The sequence below is a fragment of the Lithobates pipiens genome, unplaced genomic scaffold, assembly GCF_037356315.1.
Source record: "Lithobates pipiens isolate NorthernLeopardFrog02 unplaced genomic scaffold, aLitPip1_a1.2 Scaffold_3, whole genome shotgun sequence".
NCBI lineage: Eukaryota > Metazoa > Chordata > Amphibia > Anura > Ranidae > Lithobates > Lithobates pipiens.
The window spans coordinates 129,571,187-129,588,778 of NW_027507790.1; positions in this window are offsets into that span (position 1 = coordinate 129,571,187).

The following is a 17,592-nucleotide window of genomic DNA, read 5'->3' on the forward strand; positions in this document are numbered from 1 at the left end:
GGTCGGGACCCCCGTGAGTCCGGTCGCGGGTCCTGTGGACTCGATCACCGCGGGGATACCCACGATCGTCTTACGGGGCGGCTGAGCGGGGAGATTCTGTTGTAAACAGCATCTCCCCGTTCTGCCTAGCAACAAGTGACACTGATCTCTGCTCCATGTGATTGGAGCAGAGATCAGTGTTCACTAACACAACGCCCAGCCCCCCACAGTTAGTAAAACGCCCCTAGAAACACTTAACCCCTACACTGCCACCCCCGGTTAACCCCTTCACTGCCAGTGTCATTTACACAGGAATCAATGCATTTGTATAGCACAGATTGCTGTATAAATGACAATGGTGCAAAAAATGTGTCAAAAATGTCCGTTGTGTCTGCCACAATGTGGCAGTCACAATAAAAATCGCTGATTGCTGCCATTACTAGTAAAAAAAAAATTATTAATAAAAATGGCATAAAACTATCCCCTATTTTGTAAACGCTATAACTTTTGCGCAAACCAATCAATAATCTCTTATTGCGATTTTTTTTACCAAAAATATGTAGAAGAATACGTATCGGCCTAAACTGAGGGAAAAATATGTTTTTTTATATATTTTTGGGGGATATTTATTATAACAAAAAGTAAAAAATTATGTGTTTTTTTCAAACTTGTCGCTCTATTTTTGTTTATAGCACAAAAAATAAAAACTGCAGGGGTGATCAAATACCACCAAAAGAAAGCTCTATTTGTGGGAAAAAAAGGACATTCGTTTTGTTTGGGAGCCACGTCGCATGACCGCGCAATTTTCAGTTAAAGCAACGCAGTGCCGAATCGCAAAAAGTGGTGTGGTCTTAAGCCAGCAAAATGGTCCGGTCTGAAAGTGGTTAATTTATACTTTAACTCTTGAAATATACTATTCGTAAGGCATGTACCTTCAAAACTGTGCTATTCACTTGATAAACCAACAGGTTATGCATCTTTAAATTGAGTCTTGACTAGCAATAAATGGATAGGGTATGATATATATGAAACTTCTAAAACATGCATGTCTATTGTCTATTTTCTCTCTTTTTATTTGTGTTGAATCAGAGGTACCTGCGTGTTTCTCTTATAAATATGTTGGTCGACATTACATATCTGTACTGTGTTTAAACTTTAATAAAAACTAATTGAAAGAAGGAAAAAACATGGGTTTATGTGTGTAAGATTTACCCACAATCCCATGTTTTTCTCACACAGTTAAAGAGGAGAGCCAGCTTTAAAAAACATTTTTTTAAAAGTCAACAGCTGCAAACACTGTAGCTGCTGACTTTTAATAAGCAGACTTACCTGTACAGGGCACCTGCGATGTCGGTCGCCCGAGGCTGACCCGTCCCTCGGCTCTCAGGTCCCGGCGCCACCATTTCAACTAAGGGAAACAGGCAGTGGAGCCTTGTGGCTTCACTGCCCATTTCCTACTGCGCATGCGCGAGTCACGCAGCGCTTTGTGAATGGGGCGCGCTGTGTTCTGGGACACACAGTTCCCAGAACACACAGCGCCCCATTAACCAGAAGACGCTGCACGGAGGAGAGAAGATCATCGCGGAGGAGGAAGAGGCAGATTAGGACGATATGTCTAGCAACAGGCATTTCTGGTAAGTTTAAAAAAATAATTTTTTTCTGATTTTTTGCTATTTTTTTATGTATTTTTGTTTTTCAGGGTGGCCCTCCACTTTAACCACTTTCAGACCGGACCATTTTGCTGGTAAATGACCAGAGGTCTTTTTACACTTTGGCACTGCGCTGCTTTAACTGGTAATTGCGCGGTCATGCAATGTTGTACCCAAACAAAATTTGCGTCCTTTTCTTCCCACAAATAGAGCTTTCTTTTGATGGTATTTGATTGCCTCTGCGATTTTTATTTTTTGCGATATAAACGTAAAAAGACCGCAAATTTTGAAAAAAAATGATATTTTCTACTTTTTGTTATTAGAAAAATCCAATAAACTCAATTTTAGTCATACATTTAGGCCAAAATGTATTCAGCCACATGTCTTTGGTAAAAAAAAAGTCAATAATTGTATATTTATTGGTTTGCGCAAAAGTTGTCACATCTACAAACTAAGGTACGTTTTCTGGAATTTACGCAGCTTTTAGTTTACGACTGCCTATCTAATTTCTTGAGGTGCTAAAATGACAGGGCAGTACAAAACCCCCCCAAATGACCCCATTTTGGAAAGTAGACCCCCTAAGGAAATTGATAAGAGGCATGTTGAGCCCATTGAATATTTTATTTTTTTGCCTCAAGCGATTGAATAATGACAAAAAAAAAATTTTTTTTTTTTTTTTACACAAAGTTGTCACTAAATGATATATTGCTCACACATGCTATGGGCGTATGTGAAATGACACCCCAAAATAAATTCTGCTGCTTCTCCTGAGTACGGGGATACCACATATGTGGGACTTTTTGGGAGCCTAGCCGCGTACAGGGCCCCGAAAACCAAGCACCGCCTTCAGGCTTTCTAAGGGCGTCAATTTTTGATTTCACGCCTCACTACCTATTACAGTTTTGAAGGCCATAAAATGCCAAGATGGCACAAAACCCCCACAAATGACCCCATTTTAGAAAGTAGACACCCCAAGCTATTTGCTGAGAGGCATGTTGAGTCCATGGAATATTTTATATTTTGCCACAAGTTGCGGGAAAATTACAAACTTTTTTTTTTTTTTTTTTTTTTTCACAAAGTTGTCACTAAATGATATATTGCTCATGCATGCCATGGGCATATGTGAAATGACACCCCAAAATAAATTCTGCTGCTTCTCCTGAGTACGGGGATACCACATATGTGGGACTTTTTGGGAGCCTAGCCGCGTACGGGGCCCCGAAAACCAAGCACCGCCTTCAGGCTTTCTAAGGGCGTAATTTTTTGAGTTCACTTCTCACTACCTATTACAGTTTTGAAGGCCATAAAATGCCAAGATGGCACAAAACCCCCACAAATGACCCCATTTTAGAAAGTAGACACCCCAAGCTATTTGCTGAGAGGCATGTTGAGTCCATGGAATATTTTATATTTTGCCACAAGTTGCGGGAAAATTACAAACTTTTTTTTTTTTTCACAAAGTTGTCACTAAATGATATATTGCTCACGCATGCCATGGGCATATGTGAAATGACACCCCAAAATAAATTCTGCTGCTTCTCCTGAGTACGGGGATACCACATATGTGGGACTTTTTGGGAGCCTAGCCGCGTACGGGGCCCCAAAAACCAAGCACCGCCTTCAGGCTTTCTAAGGGCGTTACAGTTTTGAAGGCCATAAAATGCCAAGATGGCACAAACCCCCCCCCCCCAAATGACCCCATTTTAGAAAGTAGACACCCCTAAATTTAGGGGTACACTAGTGAGACTAGGTAATAAATGGCGGGTGCCCTGAAACTATAAAAAAATAACTAACCAACCAGCGTCACCTGTAACAGTTATATGGTGATCACTGGTGAAAGGGTTAACTAGGGGGCAATCAGGGGGCTTTATGCGGTAGTATATGGGGGTCCCTGGCGCTATAAAAAGCTGCGGCGAACCTAAATACCTACCTGCCTAACTAGCGTCACCTGTGACACTAATACAGCGATCAGAAAAACGATCGCTTATTAGGCTGGGTTCACACTGGAGCGATGCGGGAACGCCACGAATGCGCGGCGGGTTCCCGCATCGCATGCCTCCCGGCGGCAGTTCACACTGCCCTATGCGAACTGCTGGGAGTGTCAGTGAAATGTTAATGACACCCCCAGATCAGTTCGCATATCGCAGTGCGATCTGCAAACTTGGATCGCATGGTGTGAACACCCATGCGATCCGATTCTGCTGCGGACCAAAAAAAGGGTCCCGTGCGAGTTTGCGGCGGGTGCGACACGAATTCAGCCATACTATCTGTATAGCTGAACTCGAATCGCACAGAGATCGGATGTGATTTGCACTGCAGTGCGGTGCGAATCACATCCGTTCTCATAAACCGCTGCAATGTGAACCCAGCCTTAGTGACACTGGCGACGGGGGGTGATCACGGGGTTAAACCTTTATTGGGGGGGTTAGGGGGGTACCTTAGAACTAAAGGGGGCTAACCCTAACTGCCCTAACAGTTATTAGTCACAAATGACACCTGCCGGGTGATCAGGGGGTTAAACCTTTATTAGGTAATAAATGGCGGGTGCCCTGAAACTATAAAAAAATAACTAACCAACCAGCGTCACCTGTAACAGTTATATGGTGATCACTGGTGAAAGGGTTAACTAGGGGGCAATCAGGGGGCTTTATGCGGTAGTATATGGGGGTCCCTAGCGCTATAAAAAGCTGCGGCGAACCTAAATACCTACCTGCCTAACTAGCGTCACCTGTGACACTAATACGGCGATCAGAAAAATGATCGCTTATTAGGCTGGGTTCACACTGGAGCGATGCGGAAACGCCGCGAATCCGCGGCGGGTTCCCGCATCGCATGCCTCCCGGCGGCAGTTCACACTGCCCTATGCGAACTGCTGGGAGTGTCAGTGAAATGTTACTGACACCCCCAGATCAGTTCGCATATCGCAGTGCGATCTGCAAACTCGGATCGCATGGTGTGAACACCCATGCGATCCGATTCTGCTGCGGGCCAAAAAAAGGGTCCCGTGCGAATTTGCGGCGGGTGCGGCGGGTGTGGCGGGTGCGGCGGGTGCGGCGAATGGCTGAACTCGAATCGCACAGAGATCGGATGTGATTTGCACTGCAGTGCGGTGCGAATCACATTCGTTCTCATAAACCGCTGCAATGTGAACCCAGCCTTAGTGACACTGGCGACGGGGGGTGATCACGGGGTTAAACCTTTATTGGGGGGGTTAGGGGGGTACATTAGAACTAAAGGGGGCTAACCCTAACTGCCCTAACAGTTATTACAGTCACAAATGACACCAATGCAAAAAAAAAAAAAAAAAAAAAAAAATGACATTGGTGTCACTGTGACTGGGGGGCAGGGGTAATTGGGGGGGTGATCGGGGGGTAAAGGGGGGGTGTGAGTGTGCCTGGCATGTTCTACTGTGTGTGGGATGTGTTGGTGCAACTCACTGATCCGCTCTCCTCCGTGTCGGAACGAAAAATACCGACACGGAGGAGAGAATACATCACTTCCTCTCCTGTGTTTACATTACAGGAGAGGAAGTGATGTCACCGGGGATTTCCATTCGTCGGGAGCGATCGCGAGGGGGTGGCCATGAATGAATGGCCGTCCCCTCGTCCGGGATCGCTCCCGAACGAAAACCGACCGCCGCAGGCACCGGGCGGGGGCCCGATCGGGCCCCCGACCCGCGGGAGGCAAAGGACGTACATGTATGTGCTTATGCCTGCCCGTGCCATTCTGATGACGTACATCGGCGTGCGGCGGTCGGCAAGTGGTTAAGCGGGAGAATGAGAATCTGCTGCTGTTGAATAGGTACTGTTTTAATCAAGCTACCATATTTATCGGCGTATAACACGCGCCGGCGTATAACACGCACCCCAAAACTTACATTTATATGCCCATCAGTGTCATCTGCAGCCTTGTCCACCATTGCAGCCTTGTCCACCATTGCAGTCTTATGCAGCCTTGTCCACCATTGCAGCCTTATGCAGCCTTGTCCACCATTGCAGCCTTATGCAGCCTTGTCCACCATTGCAGCCTTATGCAGCCTTGTCCACCATTGCAGCCTTATGCAGCCTTGTCCACCAGTGCAGTCTTGTCCCCCATTGCAGCCTTATGCAGTCTTGTCCCCCATTGCAGCCTTATGCAGTCTTGTCCCCCATTGCAGTCTTGTCCCCCATTGCAGCCGTATCTATTTTATCTCGGCGGCGTGCGGTAGTTCTCAGCGGGCCTCCGGCCGCCTTCGGCTCTTCTCGGGCAGCTTTTGGCCGTTCTCGGAAGCTTTCGGCCGCCGAGAAGAGCCGAAGGCAGCCGGAAGCTTTCGGATGCCGAGAAGAGCCGAAGGCGGCCGAAAGCTCCCGAGAATGGCCGAAGGCGGCCGAAAGCTGCCGAGAACGGCCGAAGGCGGGCGAAAGCTGCCAAGAAGAGCCGAAGGCGGCTGAAAGCCGCCCAGAGGCTCAGAATGTCAGGGGATCAGCGTATAAGACGCACCCACGATTTCCCCCTGCTTTTAAGGGGAAAAAGGTGCGTGTTATACGCCGATAAATACGGTAAATCATATATTATTATGCTATATGTTATAAGATAATAGTTTATTATTTATCTATTTCCTGTGAAATTACTGGTTTGAAGTTAACTTCAAACTTCAGTAATTTGTCTGTTGTCAAGCCACCTGCTTGAGTACAGCTTTTATCGTATAGTATTATAGTTTATAATATAGTAAATTACCTTAAAAACAATATATAATAATTATTTGTACCGTATATTAGTTATGGTAATTAACCCCACAGCATTTGACCACAGATCACTTTTCAGAGGGCAGTAAGCATTACCGCAAATGTGAAAGAAACTTGAAACACATCATCCATTACTCACCACTCACCACCAACCAGGTCACTCCCCAGCCACTTCCCATGTTAGCCACCTCCCTTCAACTTATATCACAGGTGACCATTTCCCAATCTGCAGATCCTACTCCAAAAGATAACACTCCCAGTTACTCCCCCACCCACTGATTCATATCCCTCCATGACCACCTGCTGACCTGTGGATGGGGGGAATCACTCCCGCGTTGTTGTTGCGTTCTGCCAGTGGGGAGCCTTCCCTACCCACACAATACAATGAGCTGGCAGCACTGATTGTTTTGGGAAAAACCTGACAGCCTGGTTGTACTCAAGTCGATTAATAGATTGACTTGTGTAAAACCAGCTAGCGCATACATAGATCGACTATGGCTTGTCTCTGCTTAATTGGCTTAATTTCAATCCATGTATGGCCCACTTAACCACTACACAGTCCCTAAATATCCTTCCACAAGCCTTTACATTTTTCCTTCCCAGACTCCTTTATCCTCCTCACCTGTACATAGTGCCCACTGTCATACCCTCCACACTTCTCTCCTGTACATACTGCTCACTGTCATACCCTCCACACTCCTTTCATATACATACTGCCTGCTGTCATACCCGCCACACTCCTCCCCTGTACATACTGCTCACTGTCATACCCTCCACACTTCTCTCCTGTACATACTGCCTGCTGTCATACCCTCCACGCTCCTCTCCTGTACATACTACCCGCTGTCGTACCCTCCACACTCCTCTCCTGTACATACTGCCCGCTGTCATAGTCTCCACACTCCTCCTCTGTACATACTGCTCACTGTCTTACCCTCCACACTCCTGTCATGTACATACTGCCCGCTGTGATACCCTCCACACTCCTCTCCTGTACATACTGCTTGTCACGTACCTGAGTGGAGATTGAAATGACATTGTTGGCCTCTCTTGTATCTCCAGGCCAGACCCTACTGGAAGTGCAACAGAGGGCACCAAGGGACAGGAGGAACATGAGTGCTTGCAGATGTAAGTCAGGGAACTTGCAGCAGGAGATGCGATTCCAAGGCAACAGGAGAATCATCAGATCTGGAACTGTAGCCGTGCACAGCAGTTTAGCTTAGGCTCAGGAAGCACTCCACTTGCACTGCGGAACCAGGGTGTGTGACTGGTCAGAGTTCTTAGCAGACTTGCAGCAGGAATGTTCAGCATGGTGCAGAACTGCAGCAGCAGACAACCGGGCAGACACTCGAGCAGGGCGGTAAGCCAGGATCAGAGGCAGGAACGTGGTCATCGGATAGCCAGGGTTATCAACAGGCAGGTAATTGAGTACCAAATCAGGAGTAGAGCCAAAGTCAGGAACGAGCCGGGTCAGAAACTAACGACAAGACAGAAGAGGAATCCAAGATCAGGTCAGGAGTAAGCCGGGTCAGCAAACAAGGGAACACACTTGAGGGACATAGGGAAAGCTGAAGACCATTCAGCATAGAGCACAGGCAGAAGCCAGGAGCGGATACAGGGGGGGCAATGGGGCAATTGCTCCCCCCTGAAAAATGAATGAGTGGGTGACTGAGCAGGCTGGCGGGTGAGCGAGTGGGCGGGAAATCATGCCAGCGGGCAGCTGGGCTGGCGTGTGACTGAGCAAGGAGGCAGGAGTTGTCAGGAAGCCGCCAACCATCTGAATATGTGACTGAAGGGACGTTGCGTCACGGCCATCTTGGTAATCCCACACTCGTCCACAGTAAGCCTAGTGTTATAAGTCGGCAAGCGGACATCTTTATACACCCACCAGAGTCTTTCTTTTCACAGGTATTTTTAAAAGTAAACTCAACTTGTATTTCACGAAATAAGCTGAGCTGACTGTTAAAAATAACTGTGAAAAGCAAAACACCAGTGGGTGTATAAAGATGTCTGCTTGGCGACTTCTAACTCTAGGCTTACTGCAGACAAGTGGGGGTGTACCAAGATGTCCACAATGTACCATCACTTTGTGACAATCCGCATCCTGTGGCAGGCGACATTCAAAAGTGACAATCCACATCTGGTGGCAGGGGATGTGGCAAATGACATGGCAAGCGACAATCTGCATTTGGTGGCAGCCAATGGTGGCAAGTGACACCCTGCATTTGGTGGCAGGCAACGGTAGCAAGTGACACGCACAGGGCGCCTACTGATTTTTCATTATGGTGAGTTGAATTATTTAATTTTGTATTACAATGTAATAATAGAAATAATGCGCTTCAATCATCCTGACACCATATCAACCATGGTGGCGTGATGATTGAAGCACCAACACCAGCCACTGCCCTGACAAATTGCCTGCAAAATTTTCTGGCAGTGCCCCTCCCGAGACTAGGCTCTGGATCCATCCCTGTCAGAAGCATGCTTAAATATCCGTCTGGCGTCAAGAAACATTGTGCGCATGCCCGTTCGCGTGCACGTCTTTATGCATGCTTGTGCATTCCTGTTGGCCGTTCTGTGAACATTCATTCTGACATGCACATTTCTATTAGCCAAATGTCTTCTTACATGCACATTTCTATTAGCCAAACAGCTGGTTGGTATTCTCTGACACTGCTCATTGTCATACCCTCCACACTTCTCTCCTATACATATTGCCCACTGTCATACCCTCCACATTCCTCTTCTGTACATACTGCCCAATGTCATACCCTCCACACTCCTCTCCTGTACATACTGCTCACTGTCATACCCTCCACACTTCTCTCCTGTACATACTGCCCTCTGTCATACCCTTCATACTTCTCTCCTTTACATAGTGCTCACTGTCATAAACTCCCCCTCCTGTACATGCTGCCAAATGTCTTTCTCTCCACACTCGTCTCCTGTACATACTGCCCCCCCATAATACCTTATACACTCCTCCCATGTACATACTGTCCCCTATAATATCTTCCACACTCCTCTCCTATATATACTGCCCACTGTCATCACCTCCACACTCCTCTCCTGTACATACTGCACATTATCATCCCCTCCACACTCCTCTCTTGTATGTACTTGTCAGAAACCATTAATCAGACCGAGACAGAAGTACAGTTAAATCACACTTGTTTAATAATAAAAAAAGGTAAACAGAGTAAACGTAATCAAAACCTAGTCAGAGTTAAGGAGCCAGAACAGATAGTCAGACAAGCTAAAACATCAGGGAACCAGAGAACAGCATAGTAGAACAGCAAGCAGGATCTGGAGCCAGAAGGAATGTCAGCCAAGCAAGTCTTTAACAGGAACACAGGAGAGCATCTGTCACGTACCTGGTGATGGTGCCTGATATGCAGAGGATGGCCTCTCTTACAACTCTGACTTGGAGTCCCTGATAGAGCTGACAGGAAGCACCGAGATGCAGAGTCGCACGAGTGCCTGGTGGGATCGCTGAACCTGGAGCTGGATCGGAGCACTCGGCTGGGCTGTAGAGGTGTCTGTAGAACTCCCAGAGCAGTGATAGGCAGGTAGCTGGAACAAGTAGACAACTGATCCCCACAGGCAGGAGGGCAGATGCAGCAGAAGGGATGGTGGCACCCTCAAGGCTGAAGAGAAGGCAAGTACAGGCAGGCCGGGTCATACACAACGGGCACGTCGGGAACAGGGGCTGAAGCAGAAGCAGAATCAGATTACAGGCCGGGTCGTCAACAGGCTGGCAGCGGAGTAGCAGAAGGAGCAGGCAGGTGTGGAGTGGGGGACAAGCCGGGGTCGGATGCAGGCAGGAAACAGGAACGTCAGGAAGCAAGCCGGGTCACAACAGGAACAGAAGTCAGGTAGCTAATTGCAGGTTACACAGGGAACGCTGTAGAGCAGACAGCACTGAGCCTGGAAACTGGCTGAGTTTAAATAGCCTGTTTGGGCGGACAAAGCTGTCACATGGTGCGTGCACACCAATGGCATCCTGACAGGGGCAGAGGTAATAGGTCATCTTCTTCTGCAGCCATCTTGGGTGCTGGCATGCCCTTCCTGACAGGAAGAGGTAACAGGTCGTCTTCTTTGGCAGCCATCTTGGGTGCTGGCATGCCCTTCCTGACACTGCCCCTCCCCAAAGGGCAGCCTCCGGATGCCCAACTTGGCCCACTTGTCAGGATGGGAGTTCTTGAAAGCCTGAACCAAATCTTGGGCATGGATATTACCTTCGGGTTCCCAGGAGTTGTCCTCTGGCCCATACCCTTTCCATTTTATCAGGAACTGGATCTGATTTCTTCTCTTCCTGCAGTCTAAGATTGTTTCTACCTCAAACTCTTTCTCCCCGTCAATAATTACAGGTTCAGGCGGACCGGAACTTCGTCCTGGAAAGGGGTCAGGAATGGCAGGTTTCAACAAAGTTATGGGGAACACAGGGTGGATTCTAAATGACTCAGGCAACTCTAATTCATACGCAACCTCACTGATCCGTCTCTTCACCGGAAAGGGTCCTATAAATTTAGGGCCCAGTTTCTTCGAGGGACAGGCCAGTTTCAAATTAGTAGTTGCTAGCCACACTTGGTCACCAGGGTTCAAGATCAATTCTCCTCTTCTTTTCCTGTCAAAAACGTCCTTATTGTATGCCTGTGTCTTGGCCATTGTTTCCTGTAGCAGTTTGTTATTGGCGTTGAAGAAATTTATAGTTTCGGAAACAGCTGGTACAGGGGAATCTGGAATTGTATTAGACAAAAAAGAAGGGTGGAAACCGTAGTTTGCAAAAAATGGAGATTGCTTTGTAGCAGAGTGTACTGAATTATTATAAGAAAACTCGGCCAGGGGAAGCAGAGAAGCCCAATCGTCTTGAGAAAATGAGGAGAAACATCGCAGGTACTGTTCGAGGGTCTGATTAGTCCTCTCTGTTTGCCCATTCGTTTGTGGGTGATATGCAGAAGAAAATGAAAGTTCAATCCCGAGCGAATCACATAAGGCTCTCCAGAATCGGGATGTAAACTGCACCCCACGGTTGGACACAATATTGGCCGGAATCCCGTGAAGCCTTACGATCTCCTTGACAAAGGTTTGAGCTGTTTCTCGAGCAGATGGTGTGCCCTTCATGGGCAGGAAGTGTGCCATCTTAGACAGCCTATCGACAACTACAAAAATGGTGTTGTGGCCCTCAGATGGGGGGAGTTCTACAATAAAATCTATTGAGATCATCTTCCAAGGTCTACTGGGAACTGGTAAGGGTTTTAGAAGACCCCAGGCTCTGGATCTGCTGGTTTTATTGCGGATGCAAGTGGTACAAGATTCTACATATTTCCTACAATCTTTCTCCACCCCCGGCCACCAAAATGTCCGTTGTACTAATTCAGTTGTCTTGCCAATGCCAAAGTGGCCTGCCAGCACATGATCATGGCATCGCCCCAGAATGGCCATTCGGAGGTCTTCCGGCACAAAGACCTTGTCTTCGTGCCAAAGTAGCCCATCCTTTGCCAGTAGAGAGACCCCAGCTGGTGAAGGGTTCCTTACTAGAGTTTGTTTAATTTGTTTTATTAACTCTCCTTGAAGCAACATGAAGTTCCCAGGGGATAGAATGGTATCGGGAGATGAGATTTCTTCAGGTTTGCTGAACATGCGTGATAGCGCATCGGGTTTTGTATTCTTCGATCCGGGCCTGAATGTTAAGTGGAAAGTGAATCTAGAAAAGAATAGTGCCCACCTGGCTTGTCGGGGTTTCAATCTTTTTGCTGTTCTTAAATACTCGAGGTTCTTATGATCTGTATAGATCAAGATTGGGTGTGCAGCCCCTTCTAGCAGGTACCTCCATTCCTCCAGAGCGGCTTTGATGGCCAAAAGTTCACGGTCCCCGACGTCGTAGTTCCTTTCAGCATTTGACAGCTTGCGGGAAAAAAAAAGCAACTGGATGCAGTAGAGCCTTAGCTCCCTGCCTCTGAGATAATATTGCTCCGACCGTTGTTTCTGAGGCATCTACTTCCAAGACATAGGGCAGGGCTGGATCAGGGTGTTTCAAGACAGATGCAGATGTGAAAAGTCTTTTTAGGGTGTCAAAAGCTTTCTGAGCTTCCGGAGACCAAGAGAATCTTGTACCTTGCTTGGTTAAACTTGTAATGGGAGATATGATTGCAGAAAAATTTCTGATGAATTTTCGATAAAAATTTGCAAACCCCATGAAACGTTGGACACCCTTCCTATCAATGGGAGCAGGCCAATCCAGGATGGCTGTAACCTTCTGGGGATCCATCTGGATGCATTCAGTGGAAATGATTAAACCCAGGAATTTGATGCTTTGGCGTTCAAATATGCATTTCTCTGGTTTTGCATACAGTCCGTGTTGTCGAAAGCGACTCAATACATTTTTGACGTGACTACGGTGGTGATCTAGAAAGGGAGAGAAGATTAGTATATCATCAAGATAAACGACAACAAAAAGATCCAGGAAATCTCGGAAGACATCGTTGATGAAGTGCTGAAAAGTAGCGGGAGCATTGCAAAGTCCAAAGGGCATTACGAGGTATTCGAAATGCCCAAACCGTGTGCGGAACGCCGTCTTCCATTCATCCCCCTCTCGTATGCGAACCAGGTTATAAGCACCCCGAAGATCCAATTTTGTGAAAATAGTGGCCGTACCGAGTCGCTGGAATAGTTCAGGCACAAGTGGAAGAGGGTAACGGTTTTTTACAGTGATCTTGTTAAGTTCACGGTAGTCCACACAGGGGCGTAATGAGTGGTCCTTTTTTTCTACAAAGAAGATCCCCCTCCAGCAGGAGATGTGGAAGGGCGAATGAACCCCTTTTTAAGGTTCTCATCAATGTAGTCTTTCAAAGCAACAAGTTCAGATTCAGATAGAGGAAAGATCCTGCCAAAAGGAACTTCAACCCCAGGGAGGAGCTCAATTGGACAGTCATAGGCCCTGTGAGGAGGAAGCGTTTCTGCCCCCTTTTTGCTGAAAACGTCCAAAAAGTCATGGTATGCCACTGGAACAACTTGGCGAGCTTCGGACTCCACATCGATGCACAGCAGGTTCTGATGATTCTCTTGCCAGCAATGCTGAAGGCAATAGGGGGAAAGAAACTTGATTTCTTCCGTAACCCAATTAATGTGAGGGTTATGAGCTTTTAACCAAGGCATACCCAGAATGATTGGGAACAGAGGGGAGGCAATGGCATCTAGGCATAGAAGCTCTTGATGGTTCTTGGCAATGGTGGTGGATAACGGGATGGTTTCATGAGTAACCAATCCAGATTTAATGGTGGATCCGTCTGCCAGATGTACAGAAAGTCTCTGAGCCTTGGGTAGTAGAGGATTGTGATGTTTGGCAGCAAAAGCTAAATATATGAAACAGCTGCAAGCTCCAGAGTCAATTATAGCGGGAGTCTGGATAACTCCTCCTGGGAGCTGCAACAAAATGGAAAGAGCAAGATGAGCAGAGTTATTGGGTAGAGATGGAGGAGAAGCGGATGTAACTGAGAGGCACTTATAGATTTTGACTGGGCAAGACCTCACATAATGTCCTGATCCTCCACAGTACAGGCAAAGATTTAGCTGGCGTCTGCGCTGGCGTTCTTCCGTAGTCAAAGAAGGGCGGAGGAGACCAAGCTGCATGGGTTCAGATGCATCTGAAGCGGATGCAGCAGGAGCAGGTGAAGCGGGACTGAAAGAACCAGGCACTCTTGGAAGCATCCATACTGGGCGTGACTGATCGGTGGCTCGTTCCGACCTACGTTCCCTTAGGCGACGGTCAATCTGGATTGACAAATTTATAAGTGTCTCTAAGGTGGAAGGAACACCTGTTCGTGCTAGCTCGTCCTTGAGCTGATCAGAAAGGCCCATGCGAAACTGGTAATGCAGGGCAGCATCGTTCCAGCTGGTATCGGAACTCCATCGCCTAAATTCAGAAACATAGTCCTCCACGGCCCTGCGACCCTGCCGAAGCATGTGAAGAGCAGCTTCCGCAGTAGCGGCTTGCTGGGGGTCTTCATATAGCTGAGCCATGGCTCCAAAAAAAGAGGCTAAGTCCGTCAGAGATGTGGCCTTTTGTTCAAGGAGCCGGTGGGCCCAGGCCTGCGGTTCCCCCTGAAGCAAGGAAATTACAAACCTGACCTTGGTGGCTTCCAGGTAGAAGGTGCGTGGTTGTAGCGAAAAATAGAGTTCACATGTGTTGCGAAAGGCTCTGAACTTGTTGCGTTCTCCTTGGAACTTTTCAGGAGTTGGAACTCTGGGTTCAGGTGGTAGCATAACAACTGCGGGGGTTGCTGACATCCCAGAAGTGGAAGGTGCTTGAGCAGGAGCAGAGGCAGACAAGGTCTGCATTTGGCCTTCCAGCTGGGTATAACCCTGTTGTAAGTCTTTTACGGCTTGGGTTAATCCGGCTAGGTGTTGGCAGAGTTCCTCCATAGGAGAGGGTCCTCGCACAGGCTCGGACATGGCTGTCTCCTACTGTCACATACCTGGTGATGGAGCCTGATATGCAGAGGACGGCCTCTCTTACAACTCTGACTTGGAGCCCCTGATAGAGCTGACAGGAAGCATCGAGATGCAGAGTCGCACGAGTGCCTGGTGGGATCGCTGAACCTGGAGCTGGATCGGAGCACTCGGCCGGGCTGTAGAGGTGTCTGTAGAACTCCCAGAGCAGTGATAGGCAGGTAGCTGGAACAAGTAGACAACTGATCCCCACAGGCAGGAGTGCAGATGCAGCAGAAGGGATGGTGGCACCCTCAAGGCTGAAGAGAAGGCAAGTACAGGCAGGCCGGGTCATACACAACGGGCACGTCAGGAACAGGGGCTGAAGCAGAATGAGATTACAGGCCGGGTCATCAACAGGCTGGCAGCGGAGTAGCAGAAGGAGCAGGCAGGTGCGGAGTGGGGGACAAGCCGGGGTCGGACGCAGGCAGGAAACAGGAACATCAGGAAGCAAGCCAGGTCACAACAGGAACAGAAGTCAGGTAGCTAATTGCAGGTTACACAGGGAACGCTGTAGAGCAGACAGCAATGAGCCTGGAAACTGGCTGAGTTTAAATAGCTTGTTTGGGCAGACAAAGCTGTCACATGGTGCGTGCACACCAATGGCATCCTGACAGGGGCAGAGGTAATAGGTCATCTTCTTCTGCAGCCATCTTGGGTGCTGGCATGCCCTTCCTGACAGGAAGAGGTAACAGGTCATCTTCTTTGGCAGCCATCTTGGGTGCTGGCATGCCCTTCCTGACAGCATCTCTAGAGATGTGACCAAGGTGAAGGCAGAGATCATCTGGACTGGGCAGCTTAAGTAGGCAGGACTGACGAGCAGGATATAATCAACAGGCGAGTCACTGAGGAGAGATAGAAGCTGGAAATTATCCGACAGCTGAGCGGCCGGCTCAGAGAAGGAAGAGCTGAGCCCAGCTCTGATAGTACCCCTCCTCAATGACCCCTCCCCCTCGGAGGACCACCAAGCTTGAGGGGAAAACTTCTATGGAAATCACAAAGGAGGACAGGGGCATGTACGTCCGAGACCCAAGAGCGTTCCCCTGAACCATACCCTTTCCAATGATCGAAACCTACTGGAATGAACAATGGACTATACTTCATACTCCTCATGGTTCTCAACCTGTACAGGGTGAGGACGAGGCTGGAGGTGGTAAAGTGGTTAAAGACCAAAGGTTTTAATAAGGAGACGTGAAATACATTTGATATACTCATATTAGAAGGAAGGTATAATGCGTAAGCCATTGAGTTAATCCTGCAAAGAATACGGAAAGACCCAATTATCTGAGATGCAAACTTCAGGGAACACGAAGTCGGGGGTTGATGACAGCCAGAAACTGTCCCCAACCTGGTAGGAAGGAGCAGGCAGGTGTCTGTACCTATCATTAGCATGTCGTAAAGCCTCCTGGACTTGTGACCGAGTGGAACGAAGACCACGGAGATGCTCCTCTAACGCAGGAATGCTCTGCGGAACAAATGAGTCAGGCAACATGGAAGGTTAGAAACCATAGTTCACAATAAATGGGGACAATCAGGAACAGGGCTGGTGCAAGGATTTTTGACACCCTAGGCAAAACCTCATTTTGCCACCCCCCCCCCCCCACAGCCTCACCAGTGCCCATCAATGCCGCTTCACCAGCGCCCATCAAATTCCATCTCATCTGTGTCCATCAAATACAGCCTCACCAGCGACCATTAAATACAGCCTCACCAGCAACCATTAAACACAGCCTCACCAGCGACCATTAAATACAGCCTCACCAGCGACCATTAAATACAGCCTCGCCAGCGACCATTAAATGCAGCCTCACCAGCAACCATTAAATACAGCCTTACCAACGCCCATTAAAAACAGCCTCACTAGCGACCATCAAATACAGCAGGGATATGAAATTAGCAGATCTCCAGCTGTTGCAAACCTACAAGTCCCATCATGCTCTGCCTCTGGGTGTCATTCTTGTGGCTGTCGGAGTCTTGCTATGCCTCATGGGAATTGCAGTTCTGCAACAGCTGGAGGTCCGCTAATTGCATATCCCTTAAATACAGCCTCACCAGCGACTATCAAACCATCAAATGCAATCTCGCCAACGACCATCAATGCTGCTTCACCATTGACCAAATACAGCCTCGGGGGGGGCATTTGAGACAGAAGGGCGCCAACTCCAGTCTCCGAAGCATCAACCTCAAGGATAAAAGGTAACATAGGATTGAGATGTGCCAACACATGAGCAGAAACAAAGGCAGCCTAGAGACTTTCAAAGGCCTTAATGGACTCCAAAAAACCAACTCTGTGGGTTACCGTCCTTTCTGGCCATATCCGTCAGGGGCTTGACCAGAGACGAGAAGTTATGAATAAACTTCCGGCAATAGTTGGCAAAGCCCAGGAAACGCTGCAAAGGACCTAAACCCACGGGTCGGGGCCACTGTAGGACTGCTGAAAGTTTCTCTGGCCATCGAAAAACCAGCAGTGGAAATTACATAACCCAGGAATTTAACCTGTTCACTTAGATTCTGAAGCACATGACAGACATCTGTGTGGTGGCTCTCAAGGGACTTGGAAAATATGGGGATATTGTTGAGATAAACCACCACACATAACTGCAACAAATCTCAGAGGACATCGTTAATAAATTACTGGAAACCTGCCGGGGCGTTACAAAGGCCAAGAGGCTTTACGAGGTACTCATAATGGCCTGTTCTGGTATTAAAAGCAGTTTTCCACTCGTCGCCCTCCTTAATCCTCACGAGAT